A 23,028-nucleotide genomic window follows, 5' to 3' on the forward strand; every position below is an offset into this window, starting at 1 on the left:
GGAACCAGAGAAATCAAGAAGATGTTAGAATGGAATATTATAGAGCCTTCCTACCGTCCGTGTAGCAGTCCCCTACTGGCTATAGCAAAAGCAGATGGAAGTGTAAGGCTTGTGTTTGATGTGAGGCATATTACTCACCAGGCCGGAAAACCTGTTTAATAGAGTTACACGAACCTACAGCCCTAGACAACATCCGCGATGGGTAGACTACGTCGGTGAATTTCAGCAAATATACCATCATTTGTCCCATTCTTTCACTGAGAATACATCAGCGGAGGTTATGTTAGTTGCTAGGAAGAGAATGAGTAAACAACCTCGGTTCAAAAAGTGGTTCAAATGGCTCTGAGCACTATGGGGCTTAACATCTATGGTCATCAGTCCCCTAGAACTAAGAACTACTTAAACCTAACTAACCTAAGGACAGCACACAACACCCAGCCATCACGAGGCAGAGAAAATCCCTGACCCCGCCGGGAATCGAACCCGGGAACCCGGGCGTTGGAAGCGAGAACGCTACCGCACGAGCACGAGATGCGGGCAAACAACCGCGGTACCTGAGCTTGTAACTCAGGAAGCAAAGATCAGTCAAACTTTAATTAAATTAACTCAGGAACGAAAGAGAGTAAGAGACTATGGCATTGGAGAATTAGTCCTCCTACGAAACCATCCCAAGGCTTCGAGCCTTAAAAGGTAGCACAAAAGATGACAACTGATGTGCGTGGTCCCCACAAACTTGGTGATGTTACCCATGGGGGCTGCTTTAGGCTGGCACAACTTGACAGTATGACTGTCAAAGGCCCGCATTCATATAGGAATTTCAAAAAATTTATAGACTTCGCTAGATGATATTTGTTTTCTTTACATATGTATTGTTGTTCGACGCCGGCCGCCGTGGACGAGCGGTTCTAGGCGCTTCAGTCCGGAACCGCGCTGCTACTACGGTCGCAGGTTCAAATCCTGCCTCGGGCATGGATGTGTGTGATGTCCCGAGGCTAGTTAGGTATGAATTGTTCTAAGTCTGGAGGACTGATGACTTCAGATGTTAAGTCCCATAGTGCTTAGAGCCATTTGAATCATTTTGTTGTTCGACCTGTATATATTGCGCATCACGTCACGTAGGCAAAAACCTTACGACCAGAGAGCCTAACCCTTGCATATTCGTTTAACAACATACGTTCTAATGCCATGTTGCATCGCATTATGAACCTTCCGTCAGAAAAAGGTGAAACTGATAAAGAATTAAGAATATTAGAAGCCGTAGCTACAAATAACGGTTACAATTCAAACACGACTAGCGAAATGTTCCAGAAGAAAGAAAGGATTAATAACAAATGTCGAAATCACACCAGCTAGAGAAGTAAAAAAAAGAAAATCTAAACTTCACTGTCATGCCACGCATCGGAACGACCTCAGATAATGTTGCACGTATGTTTCCGTACCGATAACGCGTTGAATGACATCATCCATCGCAACACGCAGGAAGAGTCTCCTTTTAGTAAATTCGGCATTTACAAAATAACCTGCGGAAATTTTACATTGGCCAAATGGGGAGAAGTTTTAATAAACTATTTAAAGAACATGTCGGACACAGCGAAACTAATTCGTTCACATTTAGTACGCTTCTGAGACAAAGTAGCCACTCCGCGTTAAACATAAACAAAATATTAAAACGGACCAGACAATGGAAAAACCATGGCTATCTTGGAAGAGATTAGGATATACGAGCACCTTATAAAGCACCTAGTAGAAGTGTTAAATGAGCAGATAGACTTGAAAATACATTTTTACAAAGTTTTAATCGGTTTTTGTTCCGTGTGAATTAAGCAACAAAAGTGACCACCCACAGTTTTTTTTTTTTTTTTCCAGTCGATCTTATGACTCATTTGATGCGGCCAGCCACGAATTCCTCTCTTGCGCCAACCTCTTCCTTTCAGAATAGCATTTGCAGTCTGCGTTCTCAATTATTTGTTGGTTATATCCAACTCCCTGTCTTCCCCTACAATTTTTTCCCTTTGCAGCTCTGTCGAGTACCATAGAGGTTATGAGCCGACGTAAACACGCCCAATCATCCTGTCACTTATTCTTGACAATGGTACCCGTATGTCCCTTTCTTCAACAATTATGCGCGGAACGTCATCGTTCTTCATCTTATCAGTCCATCTAATTGTCAACATTTTTCTGTAGTACCACATATCAAACGATTCTGTTATCTTCTGTTCCGGTTTTCCCACAACCCATGTTGCATTTCTATACAATGCTATGGTCTTAACGTACATTCTCAGAAATTTAAAATTATGGCCTTTGTTTGATACCCCGTAGACTTCTCTTGACCAGGAATGCCCTCTTTTCCCGTACTAGTCTACTATTTATGTGCTTCTTGCTATGTCTATCATGGGTTATTTTGCTTCCTTGATAGCAGAATTCCTTAACTTCATGTACTTCTTTGTGCATCAATTTTGATATTAAGCTTCCAGCTATTTCCATTTTTGCTGTATCTCATCACCTATAACAGTTTCCGGTTTGTTCCCAGTCCATATTCTATAATCATTAGACCGTTCGTTCCTTCCAGCAGATCCTGTAAGTCTTGTTCGCTTTCACTGAGGATACCAGGGTTATCAACGAATTTTATCATTGATATGCTTTCATCCTGAATTTTAATCCCACTCCTGAATCTTTATTTTATTTCCGTAATTGCTTCTTCGATGTATGGTTTAAACAGTAGGGGCGAAAGACTACATCCCTGACTAACAACATTTTTAATTGCAGCTCTTCGTTGTTGATTTCCCAGTCTTAATGTTCCCTGTCGGCTCTTGTGCATATTGTATGTTATCCGTCTTTTTCCTATAACTTATTTCTATTTTTCTCACCATTTTACATTGTCGAACGCTTTCTGTAGTTTGTTGAATCCTGTCAGCGTGTCGCGATTTTTTTAGGCCTTGCTTTCATTATTAAGCGTAACATGAGATCCGCCTCTCTGGTACCCGTATCATTCCTATACCCAAACCTATCGTCACGTAACTGTTCCACAGTTTTCTTTTCCATTCTTCTGTATACTATCCCTGTCAGCAGCTTGGACGGATGAGATCTTAAGCTAAGTTGACCTTACGATTGTTTCTGCATTGTTTATGCACTTATCTGTCCCTGCTGTCTTCGTAATTGTATTTTTACAAATGTGTGATGATACATCGCCAGTCTCATAGATTCTACACACCAACCTGAATACTCATTTGGTTGCCTCTCCCCCCAAAGATTTTAGAAATTCCGATCGTATGTTGTCCACCCCTTCTGCCTTATTTGATCTCAAGTCTTCCAGAGCTGTTTAAATTCGGACTCTTACAGCGGATCTCTTATGCCATCCATATCGACCCCAATGTCCTCTTCTATCACGTCATCGGTCAAGTCCTCTCTCCTAATAGAGACCTTCAGTGTACTCTTTCCACTTACTCGCTCTCTCTTCTGCACTTAACAGTGGAATTTCGCACTGCACTCTCAGTGTTACTCATCTTGGTTTTAATTTCGCCGAAAGCTGTTTTCACTTTTTCTATATGCTGATTCAGTCCTTCCGACGATCATTTCTTTTTCGATTTATTCACATCTTTCGTACACCCACTTAGCACTGGCTGCCGTGCACTCACTGTTTATTTCATCCCTATGGGATTTATATTGCTGTATTCCTGTCTTTCCCTGAAAATTTTTGTACTTCCTTCAGTAGAAGTGTTTCATCCGTAACCCAAGGTTTCTTCACAGTTACCTTCCTTGTACCTATGTTTGTCCGTCCAAAATCTGTATTACTCTTTTTAGACACGTCCGTGACTCTTCAACTGAGCTGCCTACTCTGGTGTTCCCTAATTCGTCCCTTCATTCCTCTCTACTTCAGTATCTCATTTTCTTACACACTATTTCGGACGATTCTCTTAAACTTCAGTCTAATTTCCATCATTACTCAAAAGTAATCTGAGTCTGTATGTGCATCTGGATACACTTACAATCCAATACCTGATTTAGGAATCTCTGTCTGACCACGACGTAATCTAGCTGGAACCTACTCGTATCTCCCGGGCGTTTCGAAGAATTGTGATTCTTGAACGAAGTATTCGTTATTTCTAACTGAAATTTATTACAGAACTTAGTGTTTCTCCTCTCTCGTTCCTGTTACCTAGCCCACATTCTCCCGTAACCCTTTCTTCTAATCCCTCCCCTACAACAGCATTCCCAAATGACTATTGGATTTTCATCTCACTTTACTTATCGCTCTATATCGTCAAATACTTTCTCTCTCCCTTGATCTTCTGCTAGCGACATCGGCATGCACACCTGAACTATCGTTGCCGTTATTGGTTTGCGGTCGAATCTGATGAGAACAATCTGCGGTCGAATCTGATGAGAACAATCTTATCAATGAAATGTTCACAGCAGCTGAGGATCTGCCCTACCTTCCCGTCACACTGCTTTCTGCTGCTGTTGTAATTACCCAATATTCGTCTGACCAGGAATCCCTATCTTCTTCCCATTTCACTTCGCTGACCCCCACTACAAATAAATTCAGATTTTGCATTTTTCTTTTCTGATTTTCTAGCTTTCCTATTTTGTTCAAACTTCCTCAAAATGGCTCTGAGCACTATGGGACTCAACTGCTGTGGTCGTAAGTCCCCTAGAACTTAGAACTACTTAAACCTAACTAACCTAAGGACATCACACACATCCATGCCCGAGGCAGGATTCTAACCTGCGACCGTAGCGGTCGTGCGGTTCCAGACTGTAGCGCCTTTAACCGCTCGGCCACTCCGGCCGGCTCAAACTTCCTCCTCACCCCGATTCGTAGAACGTCACCCTTTGGTTAGTTATTCAATCACTTTCTCATAGTCATTTCCCCCTTGGCAGTCCCCTCCCGAAGATCCGAAGGAGGGACTAATCCGGAATCTTTTGTCACTGGGAAGATCATTACGACACCTTTTTTTTTTTCAATTACAGGTTACATATCCTATGGATACATAGTATGTATCTTTAATGCAATAGTTTACATTGCCCTCTGCGTCCTCATGCCGTTAATCATTGCTGTTTCTTCCTCCTTTTAAGGGCAGTTTTCCACTCCAAGGGCAGTAGAGTGCTTTGAACCTCTGTCTGCTCTTTCGCTGTCTTTGGCAGGATTTTTAAACAAAATTCAAACAATGTCTGGATTCTAACTCGGTACTCAGGACGTTCTGAACACAGGTTATTATCGTAATGAAATCTGTTCGGTAGCTGTAGAGGAATATCGTATCTCCAAATAGAAGTGGTTTTGTAATTTTATTAATGATGAAAATTATTACTTTTAATATAATTTAGGAAAACGAAGATATGAGACCATTTCAGAAAAGAATATTTCGTGCGGGACTGATGCATGTCTTTGTATAGTATTAACGAATGTAAATTATTTAGTATTTGACAACACTGTAAACAGTTCTGTCAGTATTGCTAATAATCTTAACAGATCAGAGACCGGCGTGACGTAGGACTTTAATCAGATACAAGGGCTATTTTACTACAATGGCGAGAGACACTAACGTTGTACGACTTAATGATTTTCATAATGGCTAACATGCATACAGACTATTTTCAGCAATGGCACACAAAAAACAAGACTTGTTTTTAAAAGAATTAAATAAGGCTTCGTAGCACACTTGCAGTAATAACGAGTTTTTCATTGTGCCGGTAATGGTTGAAGTAATGTTAAAGTTTATTATGTAAAGATTTTAGTAAGAATTAACGACATGTGCGCATCACATGGCTGCAACTCCCTATGGCAGCAACTTCATCTCTACAAATAACAGCTCTTAGCAAACTCTGTGGATGATGCATGTTTTCCTCATTCTGTAACTATTATGGTTATGTATGAATGCCTAAATGTACACTTTAAGCTGTTAAACGAATATGCAAGATCTATTAAGCTGGCTGTAATTAAGGTTTTTGTCTACAAAACGTGTTGTACTAGTTGTGCTTGTAGGGTGCTTCGTATGTGCAAGACCACATTCGTGAGTATATTTCCCCACATAACACGAAACAAGTTTTATAAATGTGACACACACATCACCAACTTCATGTAAATAATTTTAACAATTCTAATACACAAGCATAATGTTTTTCACTAATGTGGCGGCTTACTTATTTATTATATTCGTACAACTGGTATTATACTGCAGATATCTGAAAATAGCGTAAGGGCAAAACTGGCCAATAATGTATGTATTGTTCATTAAAGGAATAAATGTGACAGCATACGGTGGTTAAAATGTTTCCCTAATTTTTTCTTGTGTTTTCTTCATTCTGGAATTGGGACGTCTGTGACGTCTGTGACTGTTAACGTATATTAAACACTATTTTATATTCCAACTATTTTAATTCAAGTGATTTAATTAATTATTAATTAGTCAACAGTCACGCAGGGTGGCGAGTTACACTATATCTTCCGTGTGAAAAGACTCATTTACATGTAGTAACGGCAGCTAAACTATGCACCCAGCTACCAATCAAAAGATGTATTTCTTCATTTCCATCCCTTAGTCAAAATCGAAACCTGGAGAATACATCAACAAAAGAAGTGTACGCCTGGCAATGAGGACAGTAGCAAACCGTGAGTAAATGTATAAGTTGTTTGTGTGCGTAAAATATTGAAAGGTCTTTCGTTGTTCTCATTATTGTTGTCTGGGGAGAATCAGTGCTAAATAATGAGCAAAAAAAATGGATACGTGCTGACTGCACCTCCCTTTCCTGGCAGTCTCTTCGCCTGATCAAGCTGTCGCATATTTTCACGCCCAAGTGTTTAGTGTTGACACAGTGGAGCAGTGCTTCCCCTTACTGCCTTGTTTCGTAACTGCAAACCGTAGCCGTGTTTTTCTGTGCTGTAGCTCCAAATGGTTGTTGTGACACTCAACGCCCAGTTCATCGCGAGCAGTCTCCGGCGTCTTTCAAACTTCCTTAAAAGTAAATCTTCTGTCAGGCAGTATCGAGTGAAAAGGACGATGGTGAACGACACCAGACCTCTTTCTATCGTCTTTTGGATGTTCCATCGAATGGTGAATGGTGGAGCGTTTCCTGCAACAAGGCCACTGCCAACATTTTCTCCCACCTAAGTTAGTGTTATTCCTCTAAAGTTGTAGATATCGACAGATCGGTAAATTCTAGCCTTCTTCCTTCCTCATTTCCTTGCTTCCTTCATTTCTTCCTCTCTTCTTCCGTTCTAGCCTTCTTTTCAACCAAGGAGGGTATCTGAAATTAAATCTCTACTGTTGCCACGGTGGAGATGAGTATTTGGTTATCGATGTTCTTTGCGGCCCACTTCATGTCATTAACTTTAAATTAAACTACCCGGGCCGTCACTGAACGACGTTCTCTCTCATATGAGAATTTACATTTTTATATTTAGTAAGACGTAACACGCTTTCCTATGATTACTAAGAAGATGGAATCATACATAACTCTGCATTATCTTGTTACATATCTACACGCATGGCCGGAACGGCCAACCGAGCTGTAGCTAAGGGGGAAAAAATCCTCCCGAAAAAATATTTTTTTTCCAACAGGAAGTATAATTTTCCAGAAGTGGATCTTCACAGCTAAATAGACGCTCATGCTATATTTAATGATCGTAACATGATTCAGTTAGGCGAAAAGGGAGACCTAAAAGAAGATGGATCGATGAGGTAATAATGGATATCAGCAATATGGGAGTCCGGGGGTGGAAAAGAGCAGCAAATAACCGAGAAGTGTGGAGGGAGATTGTTGAAGAAGCCAAGGCTCACCAAGGGCTGTAGAGCTACTGAAGAAGAAGAAGAAGAACATGATATCGTAAGCAGAAATAGTTGAGAAGGAACATACTGCTTAACACACTACTCGTACTACACAGAATTCCAGAACTATATATGAAAGCCTACAGCTGTCCGGTGTGGCCGTGCGGTTCTAGGCGCTTCAGTCTCGAACCGGGTGACCGCTACGGTCGTAGGTTCGAGTCCTGCCTCGGGCATGGATGTGTGTGATATCCTTAGGTTAGTTAGGTTTAAGTAGTTCTAAGTTCTAGGAGACTGATGACCACAGAAGTTAAGTCTCATAGCACTCAGTGCCATTTTCAAAGCCTACAGATAGTTCGGTAGGAGTAACAATGTTCCAGTGACTTGAATTCAAGCGCCACTTACCCAAGTGAAGTAGGAGCTCTCACAATTGTTCCGTTTACCCTAGTTATTTCGACCCATGCAGCCTGTGACGAGGAGTACCACAGGGAGATTCTGAATGTTTTTATTGAGTATGTAGGATGACTCTAACTCCACCGACAAAATGTTCTGAAGTTTTCTTCGGTGTTTTTTGAGTATCTTTGTATAATGGAGCAGTGGACTCCAATCAATCGCCAAGGCGTAATTGCATTTCTTTCCATTTTCTTCCCTCATTTATCTTCGCATACGTTTTGCACTAAAAATTGTGTGTACAAGAGTGTAAATTTTGACAGCATGCGCTAAGTATCTTGTTTATAAGCCAACTACTTCCGGCTACTCACAGGACTCGCTTTTGACAACAGTAATGATCATTTTAGTTTCCCCCCTCAAACTTGCGTTCAGTACTTCTTGGTTCTGTCTCAAGTTTTTTTCCAGCAGTATTAGCTTACGCCAACAATGTTGCACAGCGATATAGGTATGCTTACTTATGAAAATTTGACCTATATACGCCATATGTACTGCTTCACTGAAAGCAATGGGAAAAAGGCCCAACCACACTATACCGAAACTTTTCTGCAGCTCCGGCAGCCACATCAAAGTACTTTTGCGTCAATGGGTTGTTGCAGTACTCTGCTTTGTATTGTATGTTTCGGTGATCGCGTGTAGCAGGTGTTTTTTTTTTACGAACGTTTTTCACAGAAACAAATGTAATAGGATTATCAATGGAACACGTCTTAATTACATTGTTATTCAGTGACGAGCCATCCTTATACCAGAAGACGCAGAAAATATCCCCGAACTACCTTTGATATGTTGTCGATAAGGTTCAGCTTCACCCTACATACAACACTCGTGTTTCGTGACACGAGATGCGCATTCACGAGAGCGCGTGGATCCTCATTCGCGCAGCAGTTCAAATGATTCAAATGGTTCTGAGCACTATGGGACTTAACTCCTGAGGTCATCAGTCCCCTAGAACTTAGAACTACTTAAACCTAACTAACTTAAGGACATCAGACACATCCACGCCCGAGGCAGGGTTCGAAACCGCAGCAGTTCAGTTGAACGCTGCTCTCCTCCAAGATCTAAACACTGTCTCCACCTGAGTGCTACATATGAGTAGAATTACTATGGATAACATGAATGCAACAACAGTGAGAGGACTCCAACAGTCTCTAGATGACCTATTTGACCTTTAGGCCCCATTACAAATAACACAACCAAACTCAGCTACGCCGAGATGACAAAGTTGTGGGATACCGACGCGCACATATACAAATGGTGGTAATATCGCGTAGACAAAGTACAAAAGGCCTATGCATTGGCAGAACTGTCATTTGTACTCAGGTGGTTCATGTGAAAAGGTTTCCGACGTCGTGGTTAAGTCTCAAGACGGGAATTAACAGATTTTGAACGCGAAATGGTAGTTGGAGTTAGACGCTTGGGACATTATACTGCGGAAATATTTAGGGAAGTCAAAATTCCGAATTCCACAGTCTGAAAAGCTTGTAAGGCTCTTTTAGGATAAGTTGTGTTAAGAAATAGCTGTTCAGAAAAGGATTCGATACGTTGCACTTTGTTCCAGTCAATTAGCATTGAAGTTAGGCAATCAGGCCCCTACTTGCGCGACTTCAAGCGGACGGCCAGAAACTCTGCCGCCAAACGCGTTCTTCTATGGATTCCTAAAACTGAACAAGAGAGCGATACAAAAACTGGAAATGGGAAGGTAGTAAGGATCGAACCCGAGTCAAAGGCTGAGAAGTTTTTATACTACAAAACGATGTATCCTTACTTTCTACATATACATCTACACTAGTTGGTCAAAAGTATATAGGCACTTATTAAAGAACATTAATATGGAGTGTGTTCAACATTCGCATTTATGACGATTTGAAATATGATGGGGAAACTTTCGGTGAAGTATCTGAATGTCTGAAGGAATGGCAGCCCATTCTTCGCCAAGAGCCGAAACTAGGCAGTGATGATGGATCGTGAAGTGCGGAGTGAAGCTGACATTTTAACTCACCCCAAAGATGTGATAAAATGGGACACCTGCAACCGTCTTTTCGATGTTATTTATTATACAGCAACTAATGTCAGTGATTCAGGACACCATCTTTAGGCCTTATCTGACGCTGCGGGGGTTAACTCCAATCATATACACTATTTCACCAGCAGCCTTGATCTATGGACTGGTTTCTGTAGACTGTATCAACGACGTTGTGTCTCCAACCATCAACTATCAACACCGACAGGTAGTTGATGGCTGGAGACACAACATCGTTATTACGGTATATAGAAACTGGATCATAGATATTGGGCCTTTCATGGAATAGTGTACACGATTAGAGTTAACTCCCTCAGTATCTGGTAAGGCCTGAAGATGGTGTTTTGAATCACCAAAATTGATAGCTGTATAGTAAATAACATCGAAGGGACGGCTGCGGGTTTTCCATTTTATTACATAAGTGAACGGCTGAAGCCCCTCAAACCTTCAATCGTAAGGTTGGACTTCCACAACGAAGATGTTCCATTGGGATTAGGCACAGATTCTGGGCAGGCAGGCCAGTTCATTTCAGGAATGTTATTGATCACAGATGTGTCAGGTGACAAGGTGCATTATCATGGTGATGCGAACAATCGTTGCCTCTGAACTAGCCTTTTACTGTACGCAGCACACATTGCTGCCCCTTAATGTAGCACTACCTCCTCTCACCTTCATTGTTGGCCTACACATAACGACATGTAACGTTTTCCAGGAATTCGCAAAACCCAGTTTGGATTGCCACAGGGCACATCGTGACCATCACTCCAAATTACTCTTTTCCGGTCATCCACCGTCCACTGGCGTCACTCTTTACACCACCTCATGCGTCGCTTGACTACAAAAGTGGCCTATGCGAAACTTCTCGATCATTTTACCCCATTCTTTTTAAGTCCATACGCACAATGTGCCAGCTCCACAGCTGGTAGCACTTTGGGAAGCACGAGACATTTCTTCCGATGATTTCGTGCGATTTTATTACATCTACCCTCTGTAACGTCCGTCAGTACATGAGGTATGCCTGGGCTTGGTTGAGCGGTGCTTGTTCTTTCGCAATCAAATCACCAACAATCGACTTGGCCAGCTTTAGAAGGGTTAAAACGTACTTGATGGATTTGTTACTCATGTGACATCCAATGACTGGTCCACATTTGAAGACACTGAGCTCTCCCGAGAGACGCGCATTGCGCTATTATTGCTTCTCTAATGACAACTCAATACTCCCCACTTGCTTTTATACGGCGGATCCGCCTCTCGTTACATCTAGTGGTCAATTACGCATTAGATAGAGGTCTCCGCATATTTTTGATCTCATAGTGTATGGTCATCCAACCACCTGACGGTGTGTGGCAGAGGATACTTGTGTCATCACTATCTTTTCCCATTCCCTGTTCCACGCACCAATAGCGCGCGGAAAAAATGATTGTCGTTAAAACGTATTACACAGAATTTCTCTGCTTTTCTCGACGCAGTCATTTAGCGAGATGCATGAGGGAGGAAGTAATATGTTGCCCAACCCCAACAATAACCAAAACGGCCTTGCTGTTCTGGTACTGCGAACGGCTCAAAGCAAGGGGAAACTACACCCGTAATTTTTCCCGAGGGCATGCAGCTTTACTGTATGATAGAGTAGCATGGAGAGCTGCATCAAACCAGTCTCAGGACTGAAGACCACAACAACAACAACCCCTCTGGGAATGAATTTTCCCTAAATTTAAACAGTAAACCTCTCTGTGACGCTCAACACCTCTCTGTAGCCACTGTCACAGAAGTTTTTTGAGTATCTTCGAAACGCTCTTGCACCGAGTAAACGATCCATGACGAAACGCGCTACTCTTTGTTGGATCTTCTCTGTCTCTCCTGTTAATCCTACTTCGTAAGAGTGCTAGAGTGATTAACAAAGCTCAAGAATTGGTTCAACAAGTGTTAATCACTTCTTCCGTGGAAGAAATACAGGGTGCCTCGAAAAGAATCATCCGCATTAGCACGTCTACATTTCCCTAACTAAGAAATATATACAATTAATTTTGTTTTTGCTAAACGGGAAACTCAGAAATTTCTTTTTCATACCTTTTCATAGGTGTTCAACATGCCCCCCTAGAGATTCATGGCATATGTCACTGTGGTATTCAAATTGTTTCCACACTGCAGCGAGCATGTCTGAGTTACAGCTTCCACAGCTGATGTTATGTGATGTCCCAGTTCATTCATTGTTGTTGGTAACAAAGGCACACAAACAGGGTCTTTTATATACTCCCTCGAGAAATAATCACATACGGTCATGTTCGTTGACCTTGCAGGCTGAATCATTTGGCCCAGTGCGACCGATCCATCGTTCAGTAATCCTTTTAAAAATTCCCGCCCTTCCAGATGTCAGTGTGGTGGTGCCCCGTCCTTTTGGTGAATGAAGTCGTTCGAAAAAGGTTACAACTGTGAAAACAGGATGTTCTCAATCATATCGAGATATGTGCTTCCTATAACAGTGTTCTAGGCAAAGCAAAATGGACCATTCTCCTTTCCCCATGAAACTGCACAAAACACATTATATTGTGGAGAGTCACTCTCGTATTGTACAACTTCGTGTGGTTGTTCTGTGCCCCATATTCTCACTTCATGACGGTTCATCTTTCCATTTGAATGGAATGTTACCTTTTCACTAAACACTATGTGTGGAAAAAAAACTGCCATCTTCCATCTTGCCAAGAACGAAATTACAAAACTCTACACATTGTTTCACGGAGAGCTTGCGGTAGCTGATTTTTGTATGGTTTCATATGTAAAAGTCGACGCAACACACGCCAGATGGACATATAGGGCATGTTGAGCTGTCGCGCTGCTCGGCGAACGTATTTCTGCGGACTCCTTGTGAAACTATGATGGATGCTTTCGACATCTGTGTCAAACACTCGGGGACGGGCCGGCGATTTGCCTTTACACAAGCAACCTGTTTCTCGGAATTGTTCGTGCCATCGTCTAATGCTCGGTGCTTTAGGAGGATCCACACGATACATAGTACGAAAGTCACGCTGAAGAGTTATTACTGACCCGCACTGCGCGAAACGTAGAAAACAAAACTCTTTCTGTTGTCTCGACACCACTTTTAAAAGAACTGAAGTGGGCATACGCTGCTTGCTACCTAGCGGGAACTATGTAAAACTCGAGAGTTTGCTCTTTCCAACAGTACAAGGTTCATGCACATATCTCAAAAATCATAATAGTTATGATTTTTTAAAATCGGGCGATTCTTTTTGATACACCCTGATCGTTTCTTTGTATCTGTATATTTCATTAAGACAGTCCTAATGAATTTCAGTCTGGCCTCTGCTTTTCCTACTATTTGTTTTATGTGGGCATTTCAATTTAGGTTGGCCTGGACGGCACTCCTCGGTATTTTACTGTCGCTGCTTTTTCCAGTGATTTGTCGTCAGCAGTGTAGTTGGATTTTTATGTGCGGTATGTTACATTTACTTACGTTCAGGGTCAACTTCCAATCTCTGCACCAGTCATCGATCCTCTGCGGGACTTATAGGCTTTCTCTACAGTCTTTGGGTGGATTCAGTCTTGTTTTAGACAATAGCATCGTAAGCGTATAGCTTCACGGAGTCTCCAACGTCATGTACTCGATCATCAACACAAATTGTACATAATATTTGCCTTATAACACTCTCTTGGGCTACTCCCTAAATTACTTTTACATTTTCGATGTTGATCCGTTAAGAAGGACATGTAAACTTCTGTCTGCGGGATAGACCTGCACCCAGTCACTAACCTGGTCTGATACTCCGTAAGCTCGTACTTTATTCACTAACTAGAGTGCAACTGTATCGAATGCCTTCCGGAAATGAAGGAACGTGGCATCAATTTCAGTGCCTTTGGTTACGGCGCTCTGGCCCCCATCTGTTTGTGGAACCAATTTCCACTTTTATAGAGGAGATTATCGTTCTCCACAACGTAATAATGCGTGATCATGAAACATACTTCATAACTGTATAAGAGCGATACAGATCTACAATTACGTGCATCTGTCCTACGGACCCTTCTTGAAATCGGGAATGACCTGCGCTTCTTTCCAGTCACTAGGTCTTTCGCAGCTCTTGTGATCTACGATAAGCTACTGCTATTACGGGATCAAGTTCTTTCGTATAATCTCTGTAGGACTTCAGTGTCTTATCTAGTTCAACGGCCTTACTTCTTTCGTATAATCTCTGTAGGACTTAAGTGTCTTATCTAGTTCAACGGCCTTGCCATGGTAGAGAAGTTTTAATAAAACTCATAGTTACACTCAACTCTAGTACTACGAGGGTTGGCCAACAATTCTTTATTGAACAATTCTTTATTGAACATAATGAGTGTTATATTGCTAGAGAAGGCCGAAATGCGCGCTATAAGCTTACGCAGGATGGCGTGAGGTCTGAAACAGGATACGTAATGAATGCTATAAAGAAAAGTACGTAGCTTCTGGAATACTTAACTTTAATCCATCATTTGTATAAATCGTTCTTGATGAGACATGCTTCATACGATAACTATCAATTGCTATGGCGCCTTGCTAGGTCGTAGCCATTGACTTAGCTGAAGGCTATTCTAACAATCTTCTCTGCAAATAAACGAGGCTTCGTCTGTGTTGCATCGCTAGCTAAGTCGTCCGTACAACTGGGGCGAGTGCTAGTAAGTCTCTCGAGACCTGCCGTGTGGTGGCGCTCGGTCTGCGATCACTGACAGTGGCGACACGCGGGTCCGACATGTGCTAATGGACCGCGGCCGATTTAAAGCTACCACCTAGCAAGTGTGGTGTCTGGCGGTGACACCACAATGAGAATTACTCACACGAAAGAATGGTGTTTTATCTACATGCCCTATTTTTCCACGTAACCTCCATCCCGCTCTATGGCCTTCCCGCAGCGCGAAACAAGGGCGTGTATGCTCCGTCGGTACCAATCCTTGTCCTGGTAGCCGAACCAGTGCTTCACTGTGTGAACCACCACCTCATCGTCCTCAAAATGTCTCCCACGAATGGCATCCTTTAATCTGTCCTCTCGAATGATTACATCAGCTCTCTGCAACATGTCAAGTGTGATAGCCGTGGATGGTCTCCCCGACCGCTGCAAATCGTGGAGCTCCGCCGAATCGCCTTCTGATGACCTCACCATCCGTTCCCAGCGACTAACTGTACTTCTATCGACAACAGATGCTCCATAGACTTCGCACAAACGTTTGTGAATATTCCCCAAAGTTTCTTTCTCTACAGTGAGAAATTCAATGACGGCACGTTGCTTGTAACATACATCACCTACAGACGCCATGTTGAAACTGTCCTTGCAGCTACGCTATCTGTGACGGGAACTTGGCGCGCTAACTTAGGAGACTTCAAATAATACATATGTAACGGTTCGAATTCGTAACATTGTCTTCGGCTGAGAAAAAAATGCGGTGGATTACTTTCTAGGCAAGCGTATTACTAATTTGCTAGAGTCTGCAAAGGCGAAAGGATAAAAAAGGATGACTGCTCAAAGCCTTACAACTTCTAATGATTTATTACTGTGTAACTGAGTGCTCAAGAAAATGTATAAACTCCTCCCGAACAGGCCATGAAGGCCCAAAGGTACAGACCGGCCGTCGTGTCATCCTCAGCCGACAGGCATCACTGCGGATATGGAGGGACATGTGGTCAGCACACCGCTCTCCCGGCCGTATGTCAGTTTCCGAGACCACAGCCGCTACTTCTCAATCAAGTAGCTCCTCAGTTTGCCTCACAAGGGCTGAGTGCATCCCGCTGGCCAACAGCGCTCGGCAGACCCGATGGTCACCCATCCAAGTGCTAGCCCAACCCGACAGTGCTTAACTTCGGTGATCTGACGGGAACCGGTCTTATCACTGCGGCAAGGCCGTTGCCAGGAAAATGTGTAAGGGGAGATTAAAAAGATTCCGTTCGAAGGCCGTACTGTCCAGAATCGGTATGCCAAGGAGGCCAAATCGCCGTGGAAAATGAGGCAGTCATCTTATCGACGCAGCCGGTTGAAGATACTCGTTTGGTAATATGAAGAAGTCGTCAACTGCCTGTTGCACATCCTCGTCCGACGGCATTTGTCGACCCGTCAGCGCCTTTTTCAAGAGACCGAAGGTGTGATAGTCACATGGGAAGATATTAAGACTAGGGCGGTTGTTCGAGTATCCCACACATAAGTTGGTCTACCTTCCGCGCTACGATATTTTCGATATGGGGACGTGCGTTATCATGAAGTAGCATGGAACTTGGCACAACATTCCGCAATGATGGTTTTCGACAGACATGATGCCCCATACACACTCCTTTATTCTCCATGGATGTCTAACGGGGTTTGTCCTCTGGCAGCAAGAAAAGAATAACAGCAAGCTGGTTCTGTTTCGATTCATTTAGTAATAATGTCGCTATGGAGCACATTTCTGAATTTACCGTACGCTTGTCGGAAAGACTCGAATGCCACAGTAATGTCTTGTCTACATGTTGGCTTATATAACCGCACTGTGGTCGCGCTACGTTTCTTATACACTGCAGAAACGCTCTCAAATGGAAACTTATTGATCGCCCTTGATAATAAAATTTTGTAGTGCCACACATGCCATGATGCCATATGCATCAGCGTTGCCGCTATAGAGACACGGCCTAGGCCCGTTCACCGTATTTAACATCACTTGTCTCCTTTTGGTTCGATGAGCAACTCTAAATGCTTCGATACAGAGCATTGGAGCCGGCCGGAGTGGCCGTGCGGTTCTAGGCGCTACAGTCTGGAACCGAGCGACCGCTACGGTCTCAGGTTCGAATCCTGCCTCGGGCATGGATGTGTGTGATGTCCTTAGGTTAGTTAGGTTTAAGTAGTTCTAAGTTCTAGGCGACTGATGATCTCAGAAGTTAAGTCGCATAGTGCTCAGAGCCATTTGAACAGAGCATCGGAACATTTGCAGAACCGACAAATTTCGCACACGTACTCGATATGTGTCACATCGGATTAAGTTCAGTTCGCTGAGGATTCCGAACGGTGACCGATCTTTTACTAGGATGGCTGTCGATGTTGTCTGCTCTTCGAGTTCGGCTGTGAAATATTATTAGACGCCCCGTGTATCGAAGACCTACGTAGCCAGATTGTTCACTGTTACAGTAGCCTTGTGTATCGCGTGGTGTTGTCAGTCACAGTTCGTGATTTCTCTAGGAACAACCGGTCTTATACACAGGTAAGTAGGGAATTTATTCTTAGGCAGATTCCATTTCAGAAGACTGTAAGTCGCACTCATATGTTTTCGTGTTTTTCTTAAGTCACCTACAGAGCTGGCACAGTGCGAAGACACTGGGCTCGAATTCCGGAGGTAGGTGGTTCGGATTCCTACCAAGTCATCCACATTCGTTTTGCCGAATCACTGAAGCAACTATGGGGACAAGATAAGTCCTCTGAAAAAGAAACGGTTGACTACCTTTCGCATTCTTTCCTAATCCAAGCGCCGGCCGGAATGGCCGAGCGGTTCTAGGCGCTACAGTCTAAAACCGCGCGACCACTACGGTCGCAGGTTCGAATCCTGCCTCGGGCATGGATGTGTGTGATGTCCTTAGGTTAGTTATGTTTAAGTAGTTCTAAGTTCTAGAGGACTGATGACCTTAGAAGTTAAGTCCCATAGTGCTCAGAGCCATTTGAACCATTTGAACCTAATCCAAGCTTGTGCTCGATTCAAATGACTTTATGTTCGACTGGACACAAAAAAAACTTCCTTTCCTTTCTTTTTTCCGAGTCTTCGTCTCAACGGCGATTATCTGCCATTGTTGTAATGCTTTAAAGTAACTACACAGCCGATTTAAAAACAATGTAAATAAGCTCCGTATTTCCTTTGATAATGTCCGTCGTTTTTCTGTTTCTGCTTATTGTGATACTAGCTGTGACGCCAGCTGCACTCGAATGTCATTAGTTTTGCTACGATGAGTGATGGTGGGTAAGTGAACTATTGTACTTCCAGTAACATCAGCTGTCCTCACGTGTCTGCCTGTTCGGGTAAGCATAGTTCATGTATGCCACAGCCTCTTTCCCCAACTGTACCAATGCATGATATGGTGACAAGCGCAGTATCCTTACCAAGCAGTGCGTGCAATGGGAAATGGGCAGGAGAACGCGTCTATGCCCCCTTCTGTTGACGTAGCCGTACAATATAAAACAGCGGCCGGGGTGGCCGAGCGGTTCTAGGCGCTACAGCCTGTAACCGCGCGATCACTACGGTCGCAGGTTCGAATCCTGCCTCGGGCATGGGTGTGTGTGCTGTCCTTAGTTTAGTTAGGTTTAAGTAGTTCTGAGTTCTAGGGGACTGATGACCTCAGAAGTTAAGTCTCATAGTGCTCAGAGCCATCTGAACCATTTGATATACAGCATATACATTACGCAACAAATTTAATAATTTTTAATATGATTTACGTCCACTGAGGTAAAGATGATATACGATGCCCTACTTCATCCTCTTAGCGGTCGATCTTTTTTCTCTTTTATTTTTTAAAATGGCATATGTTCTTCCTCAGGGTTCAGACTACCCCAATGCCAAAATTAATCTAAATCGGTTCAGCAATTTATTAGTGAAATCGTGACAGAGCTACTTTAACATTTAATAACAGTAGTATGAAAGTATGGATAGTATAGATTACACACGTTGAGGATGGTACATATAAGCATTGTATCAGCACCTCCTAGAAGGTGCTGATTGTAATCATACGTTGAATTGCGTTACGCAGAACATATAAAAACATAAAAACACTTTCACAAATTAGAAGAACTTGAAAAATGAAAGAAAAAGTAAAAAGCTTTTTGGAAGAGTACATGTCTCCATAATTCACACGTCCGCCTCGATAGTTGAGTGGCCTTCCGGAGTGGCCGAGCGGTCCTAGGCGCTACAGTCTGGAACCGCGTGACCGCTACGGTCGCAGGTTCGAATCCTGCCTCGGGCATGGGTGTGTGTGTTGTCCTTAGGTTAGTTAGGTTTAAGCAGTTCTAAGTTCTAGGGGACTGATGACCTCAGAAGTTAAGTCCCATAGTGCTCAGAGCCATTTGATAGCAGAGTGGTGCCGACACGGTAGCTCAGCGTGTTCGGTCAGAGGGTTAGTTACCATCTGTAACAAAAAACTGAGTGAATAGATCAACGAAGAACCTAAACGGGTGTCGTCGGACCGCCCCGAACATATTCAAAGAACAATATAGAACAAAATGAGATAAAAAAGTGGTCAGTGCGAAGGAATGGCATGCTAAGGGGCCCGGGTTAGATGCCCGGGTAGGTCGGAGATTTTTTTTCACTCAGGGGCTGGGTGTTGTGTTGTCTTCATCATCATCTCATCCCCATCGACACCCAAGTCGCCGAAGTGGCGTCAACTCCAAAGATTTGCACCAGGTGACCGGTCTACCCGACGGGAGGCCCTCGCCACACGACATTTCATTTACATAATTCTCGTTATACTCTTCAAATCAACAAGTACCTTGCGCGCACTTAAGTAGCCTATGATTTTCCCCTCAGCTTTCAAGCTATTTATTCACCAAATTTCATCAAAATTGGTTCAGCAGTTTAGTCGTGAAAGGGTAACAGCGGGTTCCTTTCGCATATATATTAGTATAGGATGGGATCTGGACATGACCCCATGTCGGCAGAGGAATCGGCCGCTCGTAGGTCAGTAAAAGAAGCCCCTTCTCGCCTCAGTGTAAGTTGTGGAGGTGGATGGTACTCGAATCGCACAGCGAATTGTTAGTAAAACATTCCTGATTATAATAGTACCTCACTGATTGTAGGTACAGAGACGGGACTGCACCAGGCGGGAGGTCTATTGCACCCCAGTGACGTAGCTAGCTGCAGACACGCAACGAGACAAAGTCAGCAACAGCCGAGCCGGAAGGCAGCACATGTTAGCATTGACGGGCGCTGGCGTCAGCATGGTCGCAGAGGGCTGACGCTACCGTGTGCGGACGTCAGAGCGTGACAGGCGCTGCTCTTGGCAACTTGACTGCCTCGTGGCTACCGCATACCACACCGGCAGGCACGGTGTTTAAACCATAGTACCCAACACGGCCGAAGTTGAAGCCGTGTGGAAATTTCGGAAATCTGTGGTAAGGTTCTATGGGACCAAACCGCTGATGTCATCGATGCCTAGGCTTACACGCTAATTAACTTACACTAAGGACAACACACACACCATACCCGAGGGGTGACTTGAACCTCCGACCGGGGGGGGGCGGGGGGGGGGGGGGGAGCTGCGCGAACCGAGACGAAGCGCCTCTCACCGCACCTCACACCACCACACGCGACGACGAAGGCGTGTGCCTGCATTGGGTAGTGGTCACCAACGATGAGGTGCCACAGGAGCCAGTCAACAGCAGCAGTGTAGCCGGGTAAGCCCCTAGCCCAGGTTTGAATATGCATCCGACCAGGAAGGTGGTCACCAGAAAAAGATAGCGCGGCGGCACCATGTTGTTCGCATACGGTTCCCAGCTCAGGTAGACGCCCGCAGCTATGGGTGTCTAAATTCTTGGATTTGTATGCCGATCTTCCTGATTCCTGATTGGAGGTTTGAGGGACTTCGGTCGTTCACTTATGTAATAAAACGGAACACCAACAGCCGTCCTTACGATGATATTTAAAATTTGCTACCAGTTTCGGTGCCATCTTCAGGTCTTAACTGACGCTGAGAGGGTTAACTACAATCGTACACACGATTCTATCAGTGGCCAACAACTATGAACTGATACTCGCAGACTACAGCATGTTGCTGCGTGCATCTTCTTTTTGACACTTTCAAATAATGAGATAGGTATAACCTTCTGTAGAAAGGCACTAAGTGCCCGAAACCAGATGAGGTATTAAATTTGTTTTATTGGAACTGGTTGCTGATCAATAAATCAAATCCTCAGAGTTCATTCAGGCTAGAACACAAGTCTTGTATTAAGATACACAAATAACAACGTACAGTGAAAGATTATGAGACACTACATCTACATCTACATCTACATTGATACTCCTCAAGCCACCCAACGGTGTGTGGCGGAGGGCACTTTACGTGCCACTGTCATTACCTCCCTTTCCTGTTCCAGTCGCGTATGGTTCGCGGGAAGAACGACTGTCTGAAAGCCTCCGTGCGCGCTCTAATCTCTCTAATTTTACATTCGTGATCTCCTCGGGAGGTATAAGTAGGGGGAAGCAATATATTCGATACCTCATCCAGAAGCGTACCCTCTCGAAACCTGGCGAGCAAGCTACACCGCGATGCAGAGCGCCTCTCTTGCAGAGTCTGCCACTTGAGTTTATTAAACATCTCCGTAACGCTATCACGGTTACCAAATAACCCTGTGACGAAACGCGCCGCTCTTCTTTGGATCTTCTCTATCTCCTCCGTCAGACCGATCTGGTACGGATCCCACACTGATGAGCAATACAAGAACTCACCGCAAAACCAAATTCCAAAAGTACCCAACCAAAGTCGTCGCCATTCTTAATACTAAACAGACAAAACAAGAGGGACAAAATTTAGAATGGAGCCAACGATCTATACATTCCGCGGTACACAGACTATCAGAGCGGTAAAGCAGTGAAGTCCAGCAGCAATGACAGGTTACTTTTCCTTTGGTACACTTCCTTCACATAGTAGTCTTTTAGTAGAATACACCAGGCTCAACAGCGGCGTCGGCGTTTACTGCCACGTTATTAGTAGGCAATTCTTCTCTCTCTTATGCGCTACGGGCAGCACTCACCATAGCAAAGACATAGTCTTCTCAATGTACCTGTGTATATCGTCTACGTATGTCATAAAGCTACTGTTCCGTAGGGAAAACGGTACATTTCTAAAAGTTTCGCGAACGTGAGAGAGACAATTGATGAACGAGTTTTTTCAAGAAGGAACTTAGCACTGTTAAGACGGACGACGCTGATAAGTCAAATTTGTGGTAGAAAAGTCAGTTACATTTTGTATGAGGAAGTGTTTCTCAAAAATGTTGGAAGGTGATGTTTTGAATGAGAGCACGTGCAGAGTGAAAGAATAGTAGTTTAAGGCAGGATTCGGAAGCGTTAGGACGGATCGGCAGGGAGTGCTGTGAAAATCGATGAAAAGTTTCATTAAATTGTGGAGAAAAGAATAATTTTGTTGGTGTTGGGAGAAGGAGAAGTTAGGAAGAAGTAGGGGCAGTAAGTTTGAGAGGAAGAACGTAGTCATTAATGAGAAAAGACGAACCGAATGTGTAATAGTCTGTTTTTGCTTCAGTTTGCTAGAACTTTAGAGATGAAGAATTTATTTGGGAATCGACGCAAAAGAGGGAGCGTAAGTGTGGAGATTCAAGCACGAAGATTTTAGAAGATCATCGTAGAGCACGTCGGTTGGAAAGGAGATATCAAAGAGGCGCAGAACCATCTAGAATCAGCAGCAACCCAAGAGAGTTGTGTTATTTGTGACGTATTCCAGAAAACCAAACTACTTTCGTGATCTTTAGTACGAACTTTACAGTCTTACAGGCTCATGGGCGAAATTCGACGGATCGCGTTCTGTACACGGATTTGTGATTTGCTTTTTTTCAGAACTGAGCTTCTCTGATGGGTCAGGACCAAGCTTCCGACCGTTCATTTTGAGGTGACAGTAATAAACCGATGACTTGTTATTTGAGTAGACGGTCATACAGTAGTCATTTGGAATGTGAGAATTCCGTGTTCATAATATTAACTTATCTCGTCCCACACCTTTTGAAATAATTAGTTCTGCTATGGAACAGCATGATTATGCTGCAATTATCTAGACTCAGTTTCAACAATCGTCGGCATTTGTGTTGG

At 43.5% G+C, this 23,028-nt stretch overlaps 1 pseudogene; it reads right to left on the bottom strand.

The window, feature by feature from the left end:
• Positions 1-16,002: 16,002 nt before the first annotated feature.
• On the bottom strand, positions 16,003-16,120 carry LOC126476204 (5S ribosomal RNA; annotated as a pseudogene).
• Positions 16,121-23,028: the final 6,908 nt, after the last annotated feature.

This window comes from Schistocerca serialis, chromosome 4 (genome assembly GCF_023864345.2).
Source record: "Schistocerca serialis cubense isolate TAMUIC-IGC-003099 chromosome 4, iqSchSeri2.2, whole genome shotgun sequence".
NCBI lineage: Eukaryota > Metazoa > Arthropoda > Insecta > Orthoptera > Acrididae > Schistocerca > Schistocerca serialis.